The following is a 26,286-nucleotide window of genomic DNA, read 5'->3' on the forward strand; positions in this document are numbered from 1 at the left end:
AAAACTATTCAAACTTTGTCCAAATTTTAATTTTGTTATTTCGGATTCGTTAAAATTTGGTACGATTCTAATTTGGAGATTCAGATGCATCTGAATTTCAGATTAATGAAAATTTGTCCTAATTTTTATATGAAACGAAACGAACCGCACATGTCTAGTTAAAAATAAATAAATATACTGCACAAGTTCTCCAAAAGACTTTAAAATTATTACAGTAGAAAATGCAGGTCTCTGCACATAGTGTGAATGAGCCCTCAGACTAAAGGGTCGTACACATGGGCCAAATATCGGACGGCATCAGCCGGTTTCTTTTGCACATTCAGCCTGTGTGTACAGCAGCTGGTCTGACCGAAAAGGATCTGCCCATCAGAACAGAGAACACTGACCGATGGGGGCGTCTCCCTGTCAGAACACAATAGCTCAGCAGGGGGGTATTTTTATACCAACATCGTATAGTTAGTACAGCGGCTCCTCCTGAGCTCTTTAGGTTGTTTTTTTTTTTTTTGTTCAGCCCGCTGGGTTGAATAATAAATTAAAAAAAAAAAGCTGTTAGTATGTACCTGGCAGAAGGGTTGCAATTTTAGCAGTTGAAGATGATTGTATATGGATGATACTAATAATATTGTTATAATAATAATATTGTTCTTTCTTGTCTTTTCATGCTTTTGATCCTTTCCGTGTCAACATCCTGACCATCTATCTAATGGTAAGTACTTTCATCCCTTTTCTAAGTTTCTCAAAATGTTGCATCATTGCTTAGCTTTGAAGGTTATGGTTAAGAAAGGTTATCTTGCTTGTATTAATACATTTCTTCCTATTGGAATAAAGGTAATGTCAGAGGTGAGCATCTGTGCCCCTTGTTTTTCAGTTGAAGAAACGCTATAAACCCTGTAATAAGATAGGATCTGCTAGGCCAAGAAGGAGTAGCCATGGGGCTGTAAATAAAAGTGACAGATTTGTTGGCATTTCCTGATAGAAATAACAGCTGTCCAGGGATCTTAAAGTCCAACTCCACTTTAATTTTTGTTCTAGCCCTTATCCACTATATTCAAAACTAAAAGTTTGTTGGCTTTTAAAGTGACCCTGTCACCGGATCATTCATTTCAAAGTTCCCATAAGATTACATTGAATGTATTTTATGCATGTATGAATGTATTCATTGCGTTCTGAACCTGTAAAAGCTCCTTTTTTTTTTTTTTATCTGCTGATTAACTTTATTGGTGGTGAAAATGATCATATAGATCCCTCTTTGCGTTTTAAGCTCTAAATTGGTGTTTTTAAGGCAATTTCAAAAGGAAGACATTTTTATATTTAAAATAAATATTTATTTTCATAATGAATAAAATGTGCATAGATTATAATAAAAACCTGTCGACTATATAACCATTTGGGGTTATTTACTAAAGGCAAATCCACTTTGCACTACAAGTGTACTTGGAAGTGCAGTCACTGTAGATCCGAGGGAGACATGCAAGGAAAAAAAAAGTGTTTTTGCTTACACATGATTGGATAATAAAATCAGCAGAGCTTCCCCTCATTTCAGATCTACTGCGACTGCACTTCCAAGTGCAGATTTGCCTTTAATAAATAACCCCCATAGTATACCAAGGTTGTATCCATCACTTTACATGATATTGTACAAGGTTTGATAGTCCTGAAGTGGTATTCCCCAACTACTTGCTGTTCCACCATCGACATGCAGATGCCGATGGTTATTGGTAGAGAGGGATTACCAACGCGTTTCGAAATGTATAAGCAAATCATCTTTGGGGATTTATACCACTTATTATTTAGACATCCTTAGTGGGAACTTGTTCAGCTAAAGAGGGAACCACAAATTGTCAGTTTTGAATAGACACCCCCGCTTACTGTGTCCATTGATAACTGAAGAATAGTGTTTATTTAGAAAAGGAAGGGGTTGGTAAATTACATATTTACTAGCCCCTTGCCCCTGCTCTCCATCCTGAAACATCCTCCACAGCAGCTGGGGGAGAGGAGGTAAGCCAGCAGAACTGCAGGGCAGTAGGCCAACGGGGGGGGGGGGGGGGCAGCAGGGGGAACCGGCACTGCAAATGGTAATTAAGGTGCCCAGGCACACCTATGGTTAAAGCCCAGTTGTTTAACTAAGGAAACTTAGCCACTTCCTTGTCGTTTTCCAATCTTACCAGGGCCGTTGGTAAAGCCAGGAGTGATCGGGTGTGGCCATTTGCTGGGCAGGAAGTTAAGTGTGGGCAAGATGACCCCCACTCGGCTCTATGCCCTTGGAGGACTGGAGCGACCTCTGGCGCCACTTTCAGTTCCCAGGCATAAACAAATTATCTGATACGTACCTGTTGCACTATGCACTTGTGTTAAATAGTATCCTGTTCTTTTTATTTCTTCCTTTGTGTGAAATCCCTGATGTTGCTGTTATTTCCTCTGCTTGCCTATTAATAACTAACCACACTAGGCATGAGAGCACATTTTTCTCTGTATGGTCAGTTTTTTTTTTTAGCCATGGCTGTAACTACTACTTTTGCTGTTAACAGAAATTGAACAGTAACTGACTTATGGTATCCATACACTAGATGAAAAATCGTTCAAAAATATGTAATTTGGACAGTTGCTTTATTTTTCGTCCAGTTAATGAGCACAGATCGAAAATCGGCTGTGACGTTTTTGAGCCCAAAAAAAACGAAGGAAAGGTTTGGAAAACTTTGAATGCATGATAATTTGAAAGGTTAATGTGTTTCTTGTCTGTTTTAAAAACGCCACTCTTTACTCCATAACCTTTGCATTTTTGTCCTGGGTTCCTCTGCTTGATGTATAGCCATCACTCCAAGCATTGCTCTGGTGATGGTCCTCTCATCCGGAGACTCCATACTGAAGGTTGTGCTCATGTAGGTGATTGCAAATGAGATGCTCATCACGCACAAGGTTCGCACGTTGCTCACGGTGTATACGGAAGACATAGGAGGCAAGGGCAAAGGGTCAAATGTATTTTTTTCGTCAATTCCTTTTTTTTTTTATATGCAAAAAATGCATGACAAACCAATGTAATTTATATCCGTAAGCAATTGTATTATTCGAAAATCGGTCATTACATGATAGCAATATTGTTTGCCCTCATGACTGTGTGTTCGTTTTTCAAAAATACGTTTGAATGATTTTTCAACTGGTTTATGGCTAGCATTTGGAATAGTTATGGGTGGAAAATGGGGTCCCCCAGGGTTCTGTGCTGGGACTAATCCTATTTAATTTATTCATAAACGACCTGGAGGATGGGGTAAACAGCTCAATCTCTGGATGATTCTAAGCTAAGAATGGCAATAACTTCTCCACAGGATGTGGAAACTTTGCAAGAAGATCAATGGGGTGGGCAACTACATGGAAAATGAGGTTTAATGTAGAAAATGGATTTAAGTGGCAAAAATATGAATGCAATTTATACATGGGGGAGAACCTCTGAGGGAATCTAGGATGGAAAAGGACCTGGGGTCCTAGTAGATAATAGGCTCAGCAATGGCATGCAGGGCCAAGCTGCTTCTAACAAAGCAAACAGAATATTGGCATGCATTAAAAAGGGGATTAACTCAAGAGATAAAATCATAATTCTTCCGCTCTACAAGACTCTGGTCCGGCCGCACCTAGAGTATGCTGTCCAGTTCTGGGCACCAGTCCTCAGGAAGGATATACTGGAAATGGAGAGAGTACAAAGAAGGGCAACAAAGCTAAAAAAGGGACTGGAGGACATTCGTTATGAGGAAAGGTTGCGAGCACTGAATTTATTCTCTCTGGAGAAGAGACGCTTGAGAGGGGATATGAATTCAATTTACAAATACCATACCAGTGACCCCACAATAGGGATAAAACTTTTTTGCAAAAGAAAATTTAATAAGACACGTGGTCACACACTAAAATTAGAAGAAAGGCGGTTTAACCTTAAACGGCGTAGAGGGTTCTTCACGGTTAGAGCAGTAAGGACGTGGAATTCCCTTCCACAGGCGGTGGTCTCAGCAGGGGGCATTGATAGTTTCAAAAACCTATTAGATAAGCACCTGAACGACCGCAACATACAGGAATATACAATGTAATACTGACATATAATCACACACATAGGTTGGACTTGTGTCTTTTTTTTCAACCTCACCTACTATGTAACTATTACTGGGCACATCACCTGATGAAAATAAAGGACTTTTCACACTGCTGCGACTTAAAAGTTGCGCGATTTTGCAGTGATTTCAGGGAATGCCTGTGTATAACTTGAGGTCGTACAGGGACTACTTTGAAGTTGGCACATACATGAATGGTTATCTTTGGAAATCATGGGGAACCACTTGTCATGCGACTTTGCAGTCCCGAGACGCAGGACAAGACACACAAGTGTGAATGGGGCCTAAGGCTGCATCCTATGCTGCTCAGCGCACTCCCAGCACAGTGACCGGGCTCTTACCAATGATCGGGACTGTCCATTCCGGGTAACTTGGTCGCTGTGATAACCTCTAATTGGCTAACACAGTGATCAGTCACTGTGAGCCTGCCCCTGTGTTTACTTCCTCTTCTGAATGAAGTGAAAAATATATTGTATCTTCCTTTTTCTTGCAGGAACGGAAATTAAAACAAAGCATAATAAAAAATTATTTATAAATAAAGTATAAAAAAAGGTCAAGGTCAGGGGTCGAAGGTCACTGCCAGAATATTTTTGGGTAGAATAAAAAAAAATGTAGTTGGTATGAGTGATTTTTTGGGGTGAAGGAATTTTCAGAGAGAGAGGTGTTGAGATGGGAGGGGGGGGGTAAAGATTTGTGCTGGGAGGAGGGGGGATTTCAGCAGGGGGTGCATTTGCCCTGGGAGGAGCAGGGAGTAATGCTTAGGGGGTAAACATGCAGACTAGTGCTTGATTTTTTTTGGGGGGGGGGGGTTGATTTTTGCTGACACATAATGCTCATACATCTCTGGGGGGGGTCCCAGTTTGATGTGTTCATCCTGGGCTCTAGGTGACCTTGTCCTGGCACTGCATGCCCCTGAGTGCAGACACGATACGTCCAGGGTTCGCCATTTCTGGTGAGTTCTGGACGCAAACCAAACCGCAAAGTGTTGCAGCGGCCATAGGTGGAGCTTGCCTCTAAACGCAGCAAACTCTGCACTCCTGGCAAACCGTGTAAATGTGCAGTATATATTGAATGAAAAGAGGAGTCCATAGAGGAGAGGTGAATGGAGAATGTACAGTTTCCTGTAAACAGAGCAGGCTTTTCTCATTCAAAGTAAATGCACCTTTTGAATTCTACCAGTAGGTGGCAGTGGAGCATAACCAGAAGCTTATAGCGGATTCTTTACCTGCCTGCTGTTCTTCCAGTTGATGTAGAGACGTGCCTGTGCTGTGTCTCTGTCATTGGGAACACCGGGGTTACAGTGTATATATACGCCCTATACTCGGGCTATGCAATAATACACATCTATTCCGCACTTGACAGCCATTCTATCTCTCCGAGTGTTTCAGTAAGGTTTGTGTATGTGCGCGTTAGAGAGCCAGTGCCCTCATTAAATATGGCCACTGCAGGCTCTCTCAGTTCCTTCTCACCGTACACCTATTTGAAACAATGGTTCGGCGGACACGCCCCCTCAGTGACCGCTTTCGCCGCATCCAATGATCTCCAGTTCAAATATTTACTGATTGGAGACTACACGAGGAGCTATTGAATCGGAGGCTCGCGGTGCGGATCACGTGTGTGAGGAGAAGCGCGGGAAACCGGGGCGGCGTTTCCGTACGTATTGCTTTTTTGTATAGAGAGGGTGTGTGTGCGCTGATTGGGTACGGCTGTGTGAGGAATAGCGGCTCCCATCTATAACAACTGGAGCTTGTGTATTGATGTGTACATGGATGGAGACACATGACACACACATATTGTGCTTTACACTACCAAGGTTTCCCTACAGATTGCTAGTAGTGTCTCCAGCATTGAGAAGGCAATACAAATCCCGAAATTGCCTCATTTCCAGCTCGTACTCATTTTGTACATCACGTTCTAAGGCCTTGTGTACGCGGAATGTAAAAAATACTATGTTTACAGGCGTTTGGGGAATTTCTAATGTTCTGCCTCCAGACACCCCTCCGTGCTCCGTGTTAGCCTCTGTCATGCATACATACATGTTTACAGACAGAAAAAGAAACGCATCACCAGCGCTTTGAGGAGAGAAGCATTTGGGTGGAAGAATGCGCCAAATGTACATAAACATTAGTGGGTTTTGTATGTTAATGCATTCTAATGGGAAGAATAAATGATTATTCTGGTCAACGGAATGCACCAACGCGGAATGCCTGGAAGGATTTACAGCCTTAAAGCGGAGGTCCGCCTAAAGAAAATATATTCTAATCCAGCAGCTGCTGACTTTTAATAAATGGACACTTACCTGTCCAGGGTGCCCACTATGTCGGCAGCCGAAAGCCGAGCAATTGCTTGTCGCTCGGCTTCCCATCCTCGGTGAGGGAATTTGGGAAGTGAAGCGTTGCGGCTTCATTTCCTGGTTCCCTACTGTTCATGCGCGAGTCGCACTGCGCACCCTCACTGGTCCAAGTTGTCTCCTGGGACCAGTGTGTTTCCTAGAAGACAGCGGGGGGCGGGAAGGGGCGTGACTCCTATGCCCGGAAGTGGGTGCAAATACCTGTATTATACAGGTACCTGCACCCCCCTCCCCCTGAAAGGTGCCAAATGTGACACCGGAGGGTTCCAAAAAGCGGAGGTTACATTTTTGTGTGGACCTCCGCTTTTAATGACCGGGCCATTTTTTGCGATGCAGCGCTATAACTGAAAATTGCACGGTTGTGCGACGTACCCAAACAAAATTTGTCATTTTTTTCATTGGTGGTATTTGATGACCTCCTGCGGTATTTATTTTTTGCACTATAAATAAAAGGGCGACAATTTTTGAAAAAAAAAAAAAGCAACATTTTTTTACTTTTTTGCTATAATAAATACCCAAATAAGAAATTGTCTTCATCCGTTTAGGCCAATATGTATTCTGCTACATATTTTTTGGTAAAAGAAAAAAATCGCAATAATCATATATTGGTTTGCGCAACAGTTATAGCGTCTAAAAAATATGCGATAGACTTATGGCATTTTTACTTCTCTCTCTCTCTCTCTCTCTCTCATCAGCAATTTTCCTTATTTTTTTTTTTTTTTTTTTTTTTAGTAGGACTGCAACATTGTGGCAGACGGATCAGACACATTTTTGGGACCATTGGCATTTATACAGCGATCAGTGCTATAAAAATGCACTGTTGCTGTATAAATGTCACTGGCAGGGAAGGGGTTAACACTTGGGGGCGATCAAGGGGTTAAATGTGTTCCCTGGGAGGTGTTTCTAACTGGGGGGGATGGGACTGACTGGAGGAGGAGATAGATCGCTGGTCCTAATCACTAGGAACAGACGATCACTCTGTACTTCCCTTACAGAATGGGGATCTGTTTGTTTACATTGACAATCCCCGTTCTGTCCCTCTGTGAAGCGATCGTGGGTGGCCGGGGGAGATCGCGGTCACATCCATCGAATCTAGCGCCGCACCCACTGTATCTATTGCATGAACCAACGTACAGCTACAGCGATTCGCGCAATAGAGCTGAAGTATAATGACGGCGGCTGGTCCGCAAGTGTTTAACAGTACTAATGTCGGCCGCGATTCGAACCGTGTATGGCCGGGCCTAATATGTCATAGGGCTTGTTTACACCAGTGTTTAATTTAGTCAACCTTAATTAATACTATTTTAATAGACTAAAAACATGACCAATCCTAAAACAATTCAGGTGACTAAAACTAAAATGGCATTTTAGTCAAAAGACTATAACTAAATTGAAATTGGATGTCAAAATGAACACTGCACTACCACATAAGAATACGTAGGGGGCATCTACTAAGCTGCTGGGGCGGGAGGTGCGCTGATGGTATAGCGGCGCTTTACCATCATGATTGCGTCAGTATTTGGCCGCTAGCGGTGCGGTCTTAACCCCCGCTAGCGGCCGAAAAAGGGTTAATACCGCCGGCAATGCGCCTCTGCAGAGTCGCATTGCCGGCGGTATTACCGCAGTTTCCCATTGCTTTCAATGGGAAGGAGCGGTAAACACACCGCTAGTTCACCGCTCCAAAGATGCTGCTAGCAGGACTTTTGGAGCGGTCCTGCTAGCGCACCACTCCAGTGTGAAAGCCCCTGGGCTTTCACACTATGACTGCAGGGCAGGAGTTTTTCTGGCGGTATTTAGGTGCTATTTTTAGCGCTAAAACGCCTGAAAAACTCCTTAGTGTGAAAGGGGTCTAAATATTTAGCCTCATGTACGCTGCTGCTGGTAAACGGACGTTTAGGAGCAGTTGAGCATTTTTTTTTCAGCTGCCCCTGATCTCTTCTCTGTTATCGTATCAGTACATGTACACAGGGTCGTTTATAGTCATTTCTAGGCAGTTGACTTTAGAAGCATTTCTTGGAAATGCAAAACAAACGCGTTCAGGACGGATGTTCAGAGGCATTTGAAATACCAAATCCTTGTAAACGCGGTAACTCGTTTTAGGGTCCTGAAAAAAGCGTTGTGCAGTGGTTCACTGTTTAGGCTTCCACACTATAGCAGCGGCGTGACTGAGAACAAAATTGCGTGATTTTTGCACAGGTTGGCGAAATGCGTGTTTAGTTTGCAGTGCCGTTCATTACTAAAGGCAGCATGCAGACCCTTTTGTTTTTTATTTGTGCGAGAAAGCGTGTGACATAACATGTCAAGCTGGACGCCAGGTTTGTCAGGCATGGGGTTTCCCACTGAAATGAGTGGGTTGTCCTGTGTGCGTACTGTGACAAACAAAAAAAAAAGCAGCTGTGTGACATCTGATGTCACATGTCATAATGTGAATGAACCCTACAGTGTGATACAGGAGCAGCTACCTGAAATTCATGAGGTGATACTACTGTCTCCTGAATTATTTATTATTATTATTATTAGGGTTGTCCCGATACCAGTATCGGTATCGGGACCGATACCGAGTATTTGCGGGAGTACTTGTACTCGCGCAAATACCCCCGATACCTAAATAGAATACTTAATGCCGCCGCATCGCGCCACCGCCGCATCGAAAGCCGCCGCATGGGTTAAACGGCGTGCGGGAACATCACAGCTTTCATTTGAATAGCTGTAGTGTTCCCACGCGCATAGACACTCCCCCTTGCTCGGGATTGGATGGGTGATCGTGATCTGTCCAATCCCGAGCAAGGGGGAGTGTCTATACGCGCGGGCAAAACAGCTATTCAAATGAATGCTGTGATTTTCTCCATGCGGCGGTGGCGGCTTTCGGCGGCAAAGGTATGGGGGAAATGGCTGGAGGGACATGGCTGCATATGTGAGGGACATGGCTAGAGGGACATGGCTGCATATGTGAGGGACATGGCTAGAGGGACATGGCTGCATATGTGAGGGACAAGGCTGCATATGTGAGGGACATGGCTGCATATGTGAGGGACATGGCTAGAGGGACATGGCTGCATATGTGAGGGACATGGCTGCATATGTGAGGGACATGGCTGCATATGTGAGGGACATGGCTGCATATGTGAGGGACATGGCTGCATATGTGAGGGACATGGCTAGAGGGACATGGCTGCATATGTGAGGGACATGGCTAGAGGGACATGGCTGCATATGTGAGGGACAAGGCTGCATATGTGAGGGACATGGCTGCATATGTGAGGGACATGGCTAGAGGGACATGGCTGCATATGTGAGGGACATGGCTGCATATGTGAGGGACATGGCTAGAGGGACATGGCTGCATATGTGAGGGACATGGCTAGAGGGACATGGCTGCATATGTGAGGGACATGGCTAGAGGGACATGGCTGCATATGTGAGGGACATGGCTGCATATGTGAGGGACATGGCTAGAGGGACATGGCTGCATATGTGAGGGACATGGCTAGAGGGACATGGCTGCATATGTGAGGGACATGGCTAGAGGGACATGGCTGCATATGTGGGGGACATGGCTGCATATGTGTGGGACATGGCTGCATTTGGGGACACATTTTAAAAAAGTATCGGTATTCGGTATCGGCGACTACTTGAAAAAAAGTATCGGTACTTGTACTCGGTCCTAAAAAAGTGGTATCGGGACAACCCTAATTATTATTATTATTTTTTGTCATATGTTTTTTTTAATTCCTGCCCCTGGGACGTCATATGATGTCTTTTACGCTGAAGTGGTTATTTCTGGCTGGATGATGCCTGCAGCTATGATATGTTTTTTAGCTAGAAATTCCCTGTAATGTAAAAGCCATTCTAGCGCCTATTTAGCCACTAGATTGCATTTACAGGCAGCGGGAGATGATGTTCCCTGACCCCCCCCCCCCCCGGTCTGTCCTCTGATGCCTTTCCTGGGCTTTCCCGTGTGATTGGGAAGCTGGATCACCGATCCGGCAGTGGCGGATTACCATAGACCTAGCCGGGGACCATCACTATGACTCTGGGAGGCCAGAGGCTCCATAAAGAGGACCTGTCATGCCTTATTCCTATTAGAAAAGGGATGTTTACAATTAAGGCCCCTTTCACACGGGGCGGATCATTACGTGAACCTCCGCTTGCTCAGCGGGGATCGTCCGTTGATCCCCTCTGAGCCGGCTGATGACAGGGGGGTCCCTTCCCTGTCTTTTCTCCGCTCTCCCCTATGGGGGGATCGGATGAACACGGACCGTCTGTCCATGTTCATCCGACCTGATCCGCCAGACGGATGAAAAAGTAGGTTTTTCCTCCGTCACACTTTGGCGGAGCGGGTCGGATGTCAGTGGGCAAGTCACCGCTGACATCCGCGGCTCCATAGAGAAGCACGGAGCGCCCATTCAGGTCCGCCTAAAAAACTGACAGACGGACCTGAACGGGCCGCCCATGTGAAAGAGCCCTTAAAATTGCTATTATATATATATATATATATATGTGTGTGTGTGTGTGTGTGTGTGTGTATATGTGTGTATATATATATATATATATATATATATATATATATATATATATATAATGTATATATTTTTTTTTTTTAAAGAGACAGTGTAAAAATATTTTTTTTTTTTAAGGCTAAAGTCCCCTCCCCCGGTCCCCTCGCTTGCAGAAGCAAATGCATACGTAGGTTGCGCCCGCAAATGTAAACTGCGTTCACACCACACGTGATGTATCACCGCAAACATTAGAGCGAGAGCAATAATTAAATTTTAGATATCCTCTGTAATACTAAACTTGTCACCTGTAAAAAAAAAAAATGAAGCCTATGGAGATTTTTACGTACCGAAATTTGGCGCCATTCCACGACGGTGTGCAATTTTAAAGTGTGACATGTTATCTATTTATGAGCCATGAGTAAGCATCACATGATGTGAAACATGTCAGCCACCTTTTTTCTGTTGTTCACTACGTTTTGACTGCATCGTTTTGGTTGTCTTTTGGATTTTATTTGTATAATAAAGACATCGTTTTAAGGAGTGCGGCAGGATCTTCTTCTATCCAATGCACCTGTGCATAGCCAGCACCTTTTTAGGTTTAGTGGGACGGAAGCAAAGCCAAGGGATCAGCAGTTTTTAGAGCGGTATTATCTCTCATGTTATCTATTTATCTAGTGTAACATCATCTTTTATATTTTAACAAACAATTGGGTTAAATATTGTGTTTTATTGCATTAACATTTATTACTGTATTTTTTTCATAAGATTGAAAAATTGCTGTGCAAATACCGTTTGCCATAAATTGCAACTATTGCCGTTTTATTCTCTAGGGTCTCTGCTAAAAATATATATATATAATGTTTGGTGGGGTTCTAAGTAATTGTCTAGCAAAAAAATGATGATGATTTTTACACATAGGAGAGGAATGTCAGAATGGTCTTGGGCTGGAAGTGGTTAAAGTTGATAGTACACCACAACCAACTGCGAGCCTAGTGTTAGGCCCCTTTCATACAGGCTTTCCGATCAGGTCTACCTGATTGGATGCTGCATTGACTCCTATGGAGCGGCGGATGTCAGTGGTGACATGTCCGCTGACACCCACTGTTATTCAATCCGATCCTGTCTGTTTTCATCCAATCTCCCCATAGAGAAGAGTGGGGCTCTGACAAGTCCGTCTCCGCACAGTGCGCAGAGACAGACCTGTCATCCACCTGCTTAGCGGTAATCCGCAAAACAAATCCCCTGCTGAGCAAAGCTGAATCCGCCGGGTGGACCGTCCGTGTGAAAGAATCCGAAGGCTGGGTTCACACTACTGCAATATATATATATATATCTCTTGTCATCTTTAGAAAAACAGAAAAAGCAGAAAAACGCATGGAATCTGCCCCAAAGACGTTTTTGCTTGTTGGGCGTTTTTTTCAGGTGTTTTATGAGCTGAAAACACTCAGGTGTGAATGCCGCCTCAAAGAGGGAAATCTTTTATGTAAAGTTTAAACTTGAGCACACAGGTATTGGAAGCACACAACTATTGATCCTGTAAGATGATCCGTGGAAAGCAGGCCTTGGTGAATCTCAGTACATGTACATTATGGGACTCTGAGCCATCTGTTTGATTTTTAGCACAGTTGCAGTGTATATTCAGTATTAGTAGACCACTGGCTGCTTTTGTTACACGGAATATATTTTTAACAGAATTTTCGGTCCCGAAAAAGATGAATATAATATGTAATAATCTGTAGATTTTCAATATTAATTGCAAGAAATGACTTGGGGCTATTACTGAGCAACTTTGCTTCATGAGCTAAAGCCCCTGTGTAATACAGTATGTAGTTCATTGGCTTTTTAATAAAATGGATATTTATTACTGGGAAAAAAGTCATCTGAACGTTGTATAGAATATATTACCTAGATAGAAACTAGGCAATTTCTAGCTGCCTGGAACCAGGCCCCATAGCCAGGCAGCCAATATGCCTACAAAATTACAACTGATTCATAACTTTTTTTTTTCCCATTGTTTTCAGGGCTCTTAAAATCCAAATGTCTCCCAAGGTTTACACACAGTCATTTGCATTAAAAAAAAGATGTTATGTTATTTCAGAAGTCATTTTTAGTGGCTGCAATTTCTCATAAAGCCTTTGTGATGTAATTTCTTGTGACATGAACTGGTATTACCATTTGACAGTTGTAACACTGCCATGCATCTTATGTTAAGTAAAGAAACAAAAAACTGGAATAAACATAAGTAGCATTATCTTATTTGGGGTCATTTCTGTAGTTGCTAGACTAGTCAGCCAAGTGTTACATTTATTCAGCCCTCGTAAATTTCCAAACTGTACATTATTCATGAGTTTAGCCATGCTGTTTCTGCCTAACTGATATGTTTTTAAGTCTCAGGATCACTACTTAGGCCCCTTTTACACTGGGGCATTTTCGAGCGTTATTCAAGTGTTTTTCAGGCGAAGCCTCATCTGCAATCCCAATGTGAAAGCCCAAGTGCTTTCAGAGCCCTTTCACACTGCCAGTGCCCGAAAAACGCTGGTAAAGCACTGCTAAGACCCTAATGTTTTAGGGCATTTTTGCAGTGCCTCAGTGTGAAAGGGTAAGGCGTTTTTACAGCGCTTTCAATTCATTTCAATGAAGAGGGGCCTTTTTGGAGCGTTTTTATTTTTTTTAGCGCCCAAAAGCTGCCCCAAAGATGCTGCTTGCAGGATACAGTGTGAAAGGGTCCATTGAGATGCATGGAGAGCGTTTTATGAGCGTTTTAATATCGCTATTTTTAACGCTAAAACGCTGTAAAAACACTTCAGTGTGAAAGGGGTCTTAATATCTCTAAATAAAGGTTCATAGTTGGTCAGGTTGAAAAACAAGAAAACCCTAGTCAATCTAGTTCAACTAACACAAAATAGAAGACCTCTCTCTCTCTATTTATTTATTTATTTATATATATATATATATATATATATATATATATATATATATATATATGCTACCCTATACCCACTGTTGATGTAGAGCAGTCTTTTTTCAACCAGGGTGCCTTCTGGGTTCCTCAGGGGTGCCTTGGCAATGTACCTAAAAATTGCCCAAAAACAAGCCAGCAGGTTGATGAAGCCTGCCTTTTTGTTACACAAAGCACAGTTTTTTTTTATTGTGTTGATTTACAACCTTGGACACTGAGTGAGGGCCAGCTGCTTGCATCCTAACAACTGATGACATCATGGGTTGATGAGGACATCTGGCACCTGCCTCCTTGTTCTTCCCTCTCCTGTCCCTTTCTATTGCCATTTGGGTCACTTTTTTTCTTTTTTTTTAAGCTGAGTGAAGGAAAAGAGGAATGCCAGTACCAGTGTGCAAAGGTGTATTAATTGTGTAAGAATAAATCATGTTAGGTGTCGTACCTGTGTAGATGTTGCTACATTATCTAAAGCTATTAGTTCTTTGAATTTTGGAATGTGGTGCCTCAAGATTTATGCAGAATTTTAAAGGGTGCCATGACTAAAAAAAGGTTGAGAAACACTGATGTAGAGGAACGCAATAGAAAACAATAAAGCAGCAATAAATCGGATATTCCCCGGATAAACTACCCCTGGCGTTATTACCTCTAAAAATTTCAATCCAGATATATTTTGTGAATTTAGGAATGCAACCAGCTCTCTTGTTTTAACTGCTTGCCGACCAGCGCATGGCACGGACAGGCAGAAGGACATAAATATACATCCCCGTTAAAAGCGTGGCATTGAGCTCCGTGAGCCTGACCGCGGGTCCCGCGGACTCGATCGCCGCGGGGATACCTGCGATCGTCTCACAGTAAGGAAGAACGGGGAGATGCTGATGTAAACAAGCATCTCCCCGCTCTGCCTAGTGACAATGACAGTGATCACCGCTTCCTGTAATCGGAAGCGGTGATCACTGTCTTGTCACGTGTAGCCCATCCCCCCTACAGTAAGAATCACTCACTAGGGCACACGTAAACCCTAGAGCGCCACCTAGTGGTTAACACCTTCACTGCCAGTGTCATTTTCACAGTAATCCATGCATTTTTATAGCACTGATTGCTGTAAAAATAACAATGGTCCCAAAAATGTGTCAAAAGCTGATCGCCGCCATTACTAGTAAGTGGTTAAAAAAAATATCTAAACTTTTGATACTCAAGGAAATATGCTGTCATTCCCCTGGACACTTTGACGCACAACTTGCGTCCTGCTACCAGTTCCTCTGCAACCTATCATGTCTCCCCTCAGCACTTTTTTATAAAAGTAAAAAGTGGATAATGCAAAAGTTAATTGCAGATATCATAGAAATATAGGGGAGATTATCCTTTTTGCCTGACATTTCACTTTAGGGCTGGGTACACATGTTATTTTTTTTATTTTATTTATTTTTTGGTTCAACAGCGATTTAAGATTATTATTTTTTTTTTTTTTTACGAACTAATCAATGTTAGTGCGGCAATCTCCCCCTGAGCTATTGTGTTTGTAAATGTAAAATTATCTTATTAGAAAAAGTTTTAAACTTAAAGGTTCATTAGGTGTGACATTCATAGTTGAGGGGAGTAGTTTACTTTGTACATTAATGAAGATTTGGGAGTATAATACATTGATAAATCAAGTTTGTCAGTACAGGCAACACTGTACTTGTAATTAAGGCAACACTACTCCTCTGTGAGAAGAAACCTTCTCTCTCATCTAACTAGAATCCCATGCACTGATGAGAAATGTAGTCTTAAGCTGGCCATACACTATACGTTTTTCTTCTTCAACTTTCCTTTCCTAGATTTACCAAAACCATATAATATGAGGTCACATCTTAACCACTTAAGTACCGCCTAACGCCGATATATGTCGGCAGAATGGCACGACTGGGCACAAGCACGTACCTGTACGTCCTCTTTAAGTGCCCAGCTGTGGGTCGAGCGCCCGTGACCCTGTCCGAAGCTCCGTGACCGCGGGACACGATCGCCGCCGGAGTCCCGTGATCGGTCACAGGAGCTGAAGAACGGAGAGAGATGTGTGTGAACAAACCTTCCTCGTTCTTCAAAGTGGCAGTGTCATTCATCGTCTGTTCCCTGAGGAAAAAAAATCCTTTTTTTTTAATATATATTTTTGGGGGATATTTATTATAGCAAAAAGTAAAAAATATTGAATTTTTTTCAAAATTTTCTCTCTATTTTTGTTTATAGCGCAAAAAATAAAAACCGCAAAGGTGATCAAATACCACCAAAAGAAGGCTCTATTTGTGGGGGAAAAAACGACGCCAATTTTGTTTTGGAGCCACATCGCACGACCGCGCAATTGTCAGTTAAAGCGACGCAGTGCCGAATCGCAAAAAGAGGCCTGGTCCTTTACCTGCATATTGGTCCGGGTCTTAAGTGGTTAAACACCTTAAATTTTGTATGCAATCAGGAAGGCCCTTCTACTGCATAGTTAAAAAAATTGTATAATGTATGACCAGCTTTATCTTGCAATCCAGGTAGGAAATTACGCACATTGCCAGTTTTTTCCCCTCCCATCTGCCCTGCGGTACTTGGCATGCACTGAGCTCTAGTTCATGACATCACACAACTAAGTATATGGTATCTCCTAAAGAAAGTAAGCAGTTATTACAGAACTGTAATGGGTCTCACGGGACGAGAAAGTAATTGCTGAGTATGATTCTGAAGTTTGGCTTTAGAGCATGGTTAAATGGTCTACACTTACCTATGGTATACACTGTACACAGTCTGCAGTACTTGTACCTACAACATACTCCATAATTATCATGCAAAGAGTCTCGCTTGCATAAACCTAAAGAATCATAAAAAAAAAATATCCAGCCACATGTGTACACACAGATCCAGAGTGACAGCGTACAGTGCATGTCCTGCTATGTGTACACAGTTATGCCGCGTACAGACGATCGGACATTCCGACAACAAAACCGTGGATTTTTTTTCCGACGGATGTTGGCTCAAACTTGTCTTGCATACACACGGTCACACAAATGTTGTCGGTAATTTCGAACTTCAAGAACGCGGTACAAGACGTGCGACAAGCCGAGAAAAATTAAGTTCAATAGCCAGGGCGGCTCTTCTGCTTGATTCCGAGCATGCGTGGAATTTTTTGCGTCGGAATTGTGTACACACGACGGAATTTCCGATAAACAAGTTTTGGTGTCCGAAAATTTGAGAACCAGCTCTCAAACATTTCTTGTCAGAAATTCCGACAGCAAACGTCCGATGGACCCTACACACGGTCGGATTTTCCGACAACAAGCTCATATCGAACATTTGTTGTAGGAATTTCCGAGGGTGTGTACGCGGCATTATAGTGAGGGGTTATGGAACACTGTTGCCAGTAATAAATAGAATAGCAATGCTGTGCAGGGGAATGTTGGGGGACAGTGATTAGATCTATGGGACTTGACTACTTAAGGACCGGAATATTTGCCCCCTTGATGACCAGGCCATGTTTTGGGATACGGCCCTGCGTCGCTTTGTGCTGTACCCAAGTAAAATTGATGTCCTTTTTTCCCCACAAATAGATTTTTTTTTTGGTGGTATCTGATCACCTCTGATTTTTTTATTTTTTTTTTGCGCTTTAAACAAAAAAAGGGGCGCCAGTTTTGAAAAAAAAAAAAGATTTTTTACTTTTTTTGCTATAATATCCCAAATTAAAATAAAAATTCTTCCTCAGTTTAGGCCAATATATATTCTACATATAGGCGTATAGTGAATGGTTTGCGAAAAAGTTATAGCGTCTACAAAATAGGGGATAGATTTATGGCCATTTGATTATTTATTATTATTTTTTTACTAGTAATGGCTGTGATCTGTTTTTTTTTTTTTTTTTTTTTTTTTTTTTAGTGATTGCCGTGGATAGATCGGACACTTGACACTTTTTTTGGGACCATTGACATTTATTTATACTGCGATCAGAGCTAAAAATGCCACCAAAAGAAACCTGTATTTGTGTGGAAAAAAATATGTGCATACCTTGTATGTACTTTTTCCTCATTTTAAACATTCCGCATATCTGCTGTCAGTAGAAATTGTGTTTTTTTCAATTATTGCGTTCTTTAAGCCCTTGGGGCCTATTTTTCAGAAACAAGCAAACAAAAAATAAAATGTTGCTCAGAGCACATTTTGTGCAGTGCTGGTTAGAAAATCGGGGTAAACCTCAGATTTTAAAATTCAGTAATATTAGATCTTGTTTTTTTATTATTTAAGTTGTGTATTACTTTGACTGTTTCACAGTATAAATTAACCCCTTCTAGTAGTGATTATCTGCTGATTTTTGTACTATAAAGGCTCATTTTGACTTATGCTGTCTATACAGGTATCATTTTTTTTGACGATATTAGTAGAAATATTTGTACAAAAATTCTTTGTACATTCAATGAATGGACGAGTGTTGTTAGAAAATTACACTCGCTTTTACCATTCAATTTTAAAATGAATGTCATTTCAGTCACCACATTTGCTATCCAAAAATTCATTTGATTAAAAAACGTTTTCTATTCTGCTCCTTTTTGAGTTTTCCTGCCACTGCGGTCAAAAATTAAAGTTGATCTGACCTTACAAACAATTAGAAAATCTGATGATTATTCTTAACCTCCCTGGCGGTATGATTATGTCTGGAATTTTGTACCAAAAGCGGTACAATTATTTTGCAAGGAAATTTGACGTTTTACATTGTAGGCCTGTAATTCTTAGGAATAACTCATTTAAATCTGTCCAAACAAGAGTCTAGTAGACATCCTGGGTATGATAAAGTTTGAAACACAAAGTCATCAATTATAATATAATAAATAACTATAAATATTTATAACAAATCAACGTAATCAAATCAAAATCACTGAAATTTGCTCAGTTGCAGAATTGTCGCTGTCATTACTTTTATTGTTTGATGATGAATTTCTCCACAAATCGCTATCGCTCAATTCTGCAAGTGATTATAATTTATTATCGCTGTTTTCTAGCTGCTCTAAAACCATTTTTGACATAAAGGGACACTTTTGGACAATATACAGTTTGCAGGCAGAAAGAACAGTTTTTATTATATAAAAGAACATGCAGGACACTGGGCAGACCACTAGGGACAAGGGGTGTGTGTATTTTTTACATGCAGTACTGTAATCTATAAGATTACAATATACTGTATGTAATGTGTTTATTTACTTTTTTGAATTTGGCGCCGTTCTCTGCCCCCGTGCGTCGTAACGTCGCAGGGAATGGAGATCGGCGGCACACAGGCACTGTGTGGATCGAGCGAGGACACCACAGCGCTCACACAGCGCGGTGGCATCGCTGAATCCAGGGACAAGGTGCCTGTGGATGCTGCGAGGCGGTCCCTGAGTCTGGCTCGGGGATACCGCTTTTGGTATTGAAATCTTACCCCGAGCCAGACTCGGGAATACCGCTAATAAATTCATAGCAACCAGATTTTAGTTTAGTGTAATCTGATTTCTTATTGGTTGTTAGGGGTTACTGCATATCCCCAATGCACTTTATATCTCACGAAGGAACATTTTGACTTTCACCAAGCACACTTTGCTACAGTAAACACGAGCACTTGGCAATGCAGAGACCAAAGATATCATGTAAATATATGCATATTTACATATGATTAAAAAAAGGGGAATATGATAAAATTTCAACAGAACTGACTTTTCATCCAAAGTCCGCACTAGAATTTCCGTCAACAAATGTTCGATGTGAGCTTGATGTCAGAAAATCCGACCGTGTGTAGGCTCCATCGAAAATTTGCTGTCGGAATTTCCGACAACAAAAATTTGAGTGCCTCTTAACCCCTGCTAGCGGCCGAACAAAGGCTTAAAAGCGCTGCTGCCGAGGCGCTTTGGTGGTGCTGCTGCCCATTGATTTCAATGGGCAGGGGCGCTTTAAAGCAGGGGTTCACCCTAAAAAAAAATTCTAACATTGCATGGAGCCGACCTATGAGATCGACAGTATGCTGTTGTTTTCTTTTTTTTCTTTTGTACATACCATTTTAGGGCTATTTTCACCCCCGGCTTTCCCGCGGGAGTGGGCGTTCCTAATCGCAGGCTGTGATTGACGTGCTTCCGACGTCTATACGGCGCCTGTGCACCGACGTTCGGCTTCTTTCATCAACATCGAGGCGCTTTGGTGGTGCTGCTGCCCATTGATTTCAATGGGCAGGGGCGCTTTAAAGCAGGGGTTCACCCTAAAAAAAGAAGCACGTCAATCACAGCCTGTGATTAGGAACGCCCACTCCCGCGGGAAAGCCGGGGGTGAAAATAGCCCTAAAATGGTATGTACGAAAGAAAAAAAAGAAAACAGCATACTGTCGATCTCATAGGTCGGCTCCATGCAATGTTAGAATTTTTTTTTAGGGTGAACCCCCGCTTTAAGAGCGGTGTATACACCACTCCTAAAGCACCTCAAAGAAGCTGCTTGCAGGTGTTCCGTCACATATGGCGACCTGTCATATGTGATGCCATCTTGCTACACCCCGCACTCCTCCGCGGTAATGATACACTGAGAAGGGGGCAAGCGGACATCTTGTTACACCCACCAGAGTTTTGCATTTCACAGTTATTTTTCACAGTAAACGGAGCATACAGTATATGGTGAAATACAGTATTTGGAAATCCATCGGACTGTTTACATGTTGAATTATAAAATCAGCGATGTTCTGTTCGATTAGAAACCTGTGAGATCAGCAGGTTTGGCGCTGCTTTTAAAATGTAACATCTAAACAGTCCGTCGGATTTCTAAATACTGTTTTTCACCTTATAAGCTCCGTATACTGTCAGGCTGCTTTCACACTGAGACGCTTTGCAGGCACTGTTAAGCCAAAAATAGCGCCTGTAAAGCGTCTTGAAAGTGCCTCTCCTTTCTTTACTGTCCTGCCAGCGCACCGCTCCAGTGTGAAAGCCCTCTTGCTTTCACACTGGGACTGCAGATCAGGCATTTTTCAAGCGCATTTTTTTTGCTCTAGAGCGCCTGAAAAACGCCTCCAGTTTTAAAGGGGTCTAAGAAAATCAGGCAAAAGGATCATCCTGTTTTCCTGGAAGTATCACAGCAAGTCAGAACTGAGGATGGATGTAGAAAAATTCTCATTTGACAAAGGCTTTGTCGTTTATTGTTTGCGGTCATGCACAGTCTTTCGTATCCAATTTTTCTTCTACAAAAAAAGTACACATTAACCACTTAAGGACCGCCTCCTGCACATTTAGGTCGGCAGAATGTCACGGCTGGGCACAAGCACGTACAGGTACGTCCTCTTAAAGCACCCAGCCTTGGCTCGTGGGCGCGCACCCACGACCCGGTCCGAAGCTCCGGGACCCGATCGCCGCTGGAGTCCCGCGATCGGTCCCCGGAGCTGAAGAACGGGGAGAGCCGTGTGTAAACACAGTTTCCCCGTTCTTCACTGTGGCGCCGTGATCGATCGTGTGTTCCCTTTTATAGGGAAACACAATTGATGATGTCAGACCTACAGCCACACCTCCCTACAGTTGTAAACACACATGAGGTCACACATAACCCCTTCAGCGCCCCCTTGTGGTTAACTCCCAAACTGCAATTGTCATTTTCACAGTAAACAATGCATTTTTGATGCATTTTTTTGCTGTGAAAATGACAGTGGTCCCAAAAATTGTCCGAAGTGTCCGCCATAATGTCGCAGTCACGAAAAAAATCGCTGCCATTAGTAGTAAATTTTTTTTTTTATAAAAATGCAATAAAACTATACCCTATTTTGTAAACGCTATAAATTTTGCGCAAACCAACCAATAAACGCTTATTGTGATTTTTTTTTTTACCAAAAATAGTTGGAAGAATACGTATCGGCCTAAACTGAGGAATTTTTTTTTTTTATATATTTTTGGGGGATATTTATTATAGCAAAAAGTAAAAAATATTGCATTTTTTTTCAAAATTGTCGCTCTATTTTTGTTTATAGTGCAAAAAATAAAAACCGCAGAGGTGATCAAATACCACCAAAAGAAAGCTCTATTTGTGGGGGAAAAAAGGACGCCAATTTTGTTTGGGAGTCACATCGCGACGCAGTGCCGAATCGCAAAAACTGGCCGGGTCCTTTAGCTGCCTAAAGGTCCGGGTCTTAAGTGGTTAAAATAGTTTGTTCTGTTCACGTACAAGAAACATTTTGAAGTTTGTCCCTTCGGAAATGTTTGTTTGCAAAGTCTTAATCGGATGTTGATACACCTCCGATCTTCAGTTACCAGACTGCCGGTATGTGCAATATAGCAGACAGATTTTCCGACAACAAGCTCACATCGAACATTTGTTGTTGGAAATTCTAGTGCTAACTTTGGATGGAAAGTCAGTTCTGTTGAAATCTTATCAAATTCCCCTTTTTTTTTTATCATATGTAAATATGCATATATTTACATGATATCTTTGGTCTCTGCATTGCCAAGTGCTCGTGTTTACTGTAGCAAAGTGTGCTTGGTGAAAGTCAAAATGTTCCTTGGTGAGATATAAAGTGCATTGGGGATATGCAGTAACCCATAACAACCAATAAGAAATCGGATTACACTAAACTAAAATCTGGTTGCTATGAATTTTTTTTTGCTCTTCGCAGTGCCTTATGGAATAAGCCTCTTAACTGTTAGTCTCCAAGCAACAACAAAAATATCCATTGGTTAGGGATCACTGCTTTTTTTCCTTTTGTAGAAACACTACAGCCTTCCATCTGCTGTATAAGGGCACCATATGTACTGGCTTTTGTTCACTCCATCGACCCCAATCAGACCTTTTGTAGATCCCATTTTTACTCAACATGCAGATATCTCTGTGCATGTTGGGTGAACTCTGCTCAGAAGGGCATGTCTGGAAGTTAGTAGAAATGATTAGGAAATGGTGCAAATATTTTGCATTCAGCCCCATCAATCAAGGTTTTGAAGCTGAACGGTCAGATGTGTCATTTTTTTATTTTCTATACATCCTTGTGTAGCATGGCTTTGTGCTGCTGGTCTGTCTAGGACTTTCTCCTCCTTCCTTTACCTCTCTAGAGACTGCAGGTTACAGCTGAGCCTGAACTCCATCAAAATAAATAAGCCCTCCTCTATCCATCGTAAACAAAGCCTCCTCAGCCACCTCCCCCACTTTGATACGCCTCTTTCTCCTCCATAACACTGTCTCCTGGTACATCCTCTTTTGTGTTCCCTCACAATATTCCCATAGTGTGGAAAATGAAGAATTAAGCATCAGTACAATAGACTGGAAGGGACATTTGACAAGGGATGGGAATAAACACATGCAGGGACCCCAGAGAGTATGTGTATGGAAGTGTTTTCTAGTCATCCACGAGGGCTCCCGAATAAATTCATCACCTCCTCCCCTTTGCTTCCCTGGTAGCATAAAGAAATCCAGATAGGTGGAGAGGAGGCGTTCATAGAGGTATGATAACCTATTTACTGACCAAGCAGCAGTCACCTGGAGGGTAGCTGACAAAAAAAGCATTCATTGCTGATGCTTGGTCCCTTAAAGGTCAGTGTCTTGTGTAATTGTATGTTATTTCTGCATTTATTGAAGGGGCTTTAGCAGCAGCATGGTACAGCTAGCTAGAGCCAGAAGATGTCTGTTTTCATTCCTGTTGCATGCAGTTGGAATGTGTACACGCTCTTTGCTTTATCCATTTCAAGCAAACATTGTCTTATGCTTGCAATACTAGGCAGGCTTGAAATCTAAATACATGTAAACAGAATGATGTTCGTATTGTGTAGCTCCTTGTTATCTTTAGTAGGTAGTAACTAAGTCTACTTGTGCTTCTTCCTAGAAATGTGCCTTTTTGCTGCGAAGGCTGCTTGTGCTTCGTATTTTTTTTATACTTTTATATTTCCACTGGTTATTGTAGAATGCTTCTACCTAAAAAAAAAATCATTTATTATGCAAGCTATCTGAATAATGTGTGCAGTATATAAAAATAATAGTGGAGTATTGTCATTTGCATAGCTTTGTCATGCGTTTTGTGGATGTCTGGATTGTGGTCATCATTTTTTTTTTCTCCATTTTATATTTTGTTATGTTTTTGCTTACTGGTCTCTGAAGATAAATGTACTATTGTGGTGGTGAAAAAAATCGCAGAATAGGAGTTATGTGACACAAATGCCAGTGCCCTTTTAAAGGAATAGCTGAATAAGATTCTTGTCCACATGAACATTTTTCTAACAATGCAATCCATAGAGCCATGTGTTGCTTTTCGGGAATGTTATTTGTGTATCTTTGCTCACTCTAACACCCTCAGTCCTAATGTTTACTTGTATTGTTCCTCTCACTGCACACCACACTCTACAGGTTCATAGACTTTTCCTATTCACATAAGTGATAGGTACATTTATCGCAATGGGGAAAGCTAATTTCTCTAGTTTTACAACTCATGGTTTCATTTTCAGGTACTGATTTCTGAACAAATTGCCTTGCATTTCCTAAAAGAATTTTGTTTTTAACTTTCTTTTTGCATAGTATGTAATTATTGATATATGTTGGTACATGTTTCACTTGATTCACCTTTTTAATTTTTCAATATTCGAATTTCATGTTCATCTATATTGAAAATTCTCTCCCAGTATCATAGCTGGCTCACCTGAGTTGGCGCAGTTTTTCTTTTTTCCTATGTTTAAAATCTAGTATACTAAAAAAAATTCTAGTTATTTCTGAGCTGTCATTTATGTTGAGAGACTATGTCTGACGTGGTCAAATGGCACTTCTTATACCAGATGAAAATCTACTTTATTAATGTGGTGTTGGCTTTTATTTATTTCAAGTACTGTATTTATTAGCGTATAACACTCACTTTTTTACCCTGAAAATAGAGGGTAAACACTGCCTGCGGGTTTTAACCACTTGCCGTCGCCGCACCGTCATTTTACGTCCACAAGGTGGCTCTCCTAGGCGAGACCACGTAAATGGACGTCCTACCTTTTAGCCGCCACTAGGACGCCAATTTTGTTTGGGAGCCACGTCGCACGACCGCGCAATTGTCTGTTAAAGCGACGCAGTCCCGAATCGCAAAAAGTACTCTGGTCTTTGGGCAGCAATATGGTACGGGGGGTAAGTGGTTAAAGCAGGGGGCTGTGGAAAGTTTTTTTTCCTGAAACTTCCCTCTTAAAGTTAAATACAGTAGTTATATAGCGCCGTCAATTTATGCAGCGCTTTAGATATACATTGTACATTCTCATCAGTCCCTGCCCTCAAGGAGCTTACACTCCTCAAAGGCCCCTTTCACATTTGTACAACTTGCCCCAAGTTGTTCCCCATGATTTCCAATGACAACCATTCATATTAGTACAACTTCAAGTCATTCTGACTTCAAAGTAGTCCCTGCACCACTTTGGTCTGACTTTGATGCCAGTTACACAGGCATTCCCTGAAATCGTGGCAAAATCACGGCCACAAAAGGGCCTTAGGCCCCTTTTCACACTACTGCGACTTCAAATTTGCGCGATTTTACTACAATTTTGCCACAATTTCAGGGAATGCCTGTGTAACTGGCATGAAAGTCAGACCAAAGTAGTGCAGGGACTACTTAAGTCGTACTAATATGAATGGTTGTCATTGGAAATCATATGGAACGATTTGTTATGCCACTTTGCAGTCCCAAGTAGCAGGACAAGTTGTACAAGTGTGAAAAGGGCCTAAGGTCCCAAACTCACATTCATAAATACCAAAAATACTAGGGCCAATCTTACACACTAGCCAATTAACCTGCCAGCATGTCTTTGGTGTGTGGGAGGAAATGGGAGTACTAAGGCTCCATTCACATCTATGCGACAAAACGCCCGACGCTTCTGCCGCTAGAGGGGAGAATTCCCATTGCTGTCTATGGAGATGGTTCACATCTCATAGACGCCGAACGCCTGTCGCCTGAAAAAAAGTCCCGGACCCTTTTTTTCAGGCGACATTGGCGTTCGCCCATTGACAGCAATGGGAAGAATCTGAAAAAAAAAAAAAAAAGATACACACTCGCGGCAAAATACGCCGTACGCCGCTGTCGCATAGATGTGAATGGAGCCTTAGAGGAAACTCTCACAGACATGAGAACATGCAAACTCCAGGCAGGGAGTGTTTAACATGGTTGTAATCAATTGGTCCAAAAGGGTCCTGCAGGTGCCTAGTTTTGATGCACCCCCCTTCTCCTGCAGCCTTCTGGGACAGATCACAGGTCTCAGAAAGCTGTGGGACCATTCACAAAATGCAGCTCAGGCATGCTCAGTGGGAGGTCTGTGATGAAGCTGCAAACAGTGATATATATATATATATATATATATATATATATATATATATATATATATATATATATATATATATATTGTTTCAATAATTCCGAGAGCCGAAATTCATCCCATTTTGCCATATTACTGG

General features: G+C 41.9%; 1 protein-coding gene across 21 annotated transcripts in view; it reads left to right on the forward strand.

Moving 5' to 3' along the window:
• The window catches only part of EPB41 (erythrocyte membrane protein band 4.1), a 206,288-nt gene that overhangs the window by 16,693 nt on the left and 163,309 nt on the right, over positions 1–26,286 (forward strand). Inside the window, exon 1 of one of the 21 annotated variants that reach the window (XM_040337254.1) lies at positions 5,650–5,747. The exons of 18 other annotated variants lie outside the window; for them this stretch is intronic. The gene's annotated coding sequence lies outside the window, so the exon portion shown is untranslated. Of the gene's footprint in view, positions 1–5,649; positions 5,748–23,038; positions 23,413–26,286 lie in introns of those variants that run through there. 2 more of the 21 variants (XM_040337252.1, XM_040337255.1) reach the window with 2 other exon arrangements.

The sequence above is a fragment of the Rana temporaria genome, chromosome 2 (assembly GCF_905171775.1).
Source record: "Rana temporaria chromosome 2, aRanTem1.1, whole genome shotgun sequence".
NCBI classification, from domain to species: domain Eukaryota; kingdom Metazoa; phylum Chordata; class Amphibia; order Anura; family Ranidae; genus Rana; species Rana temporaria.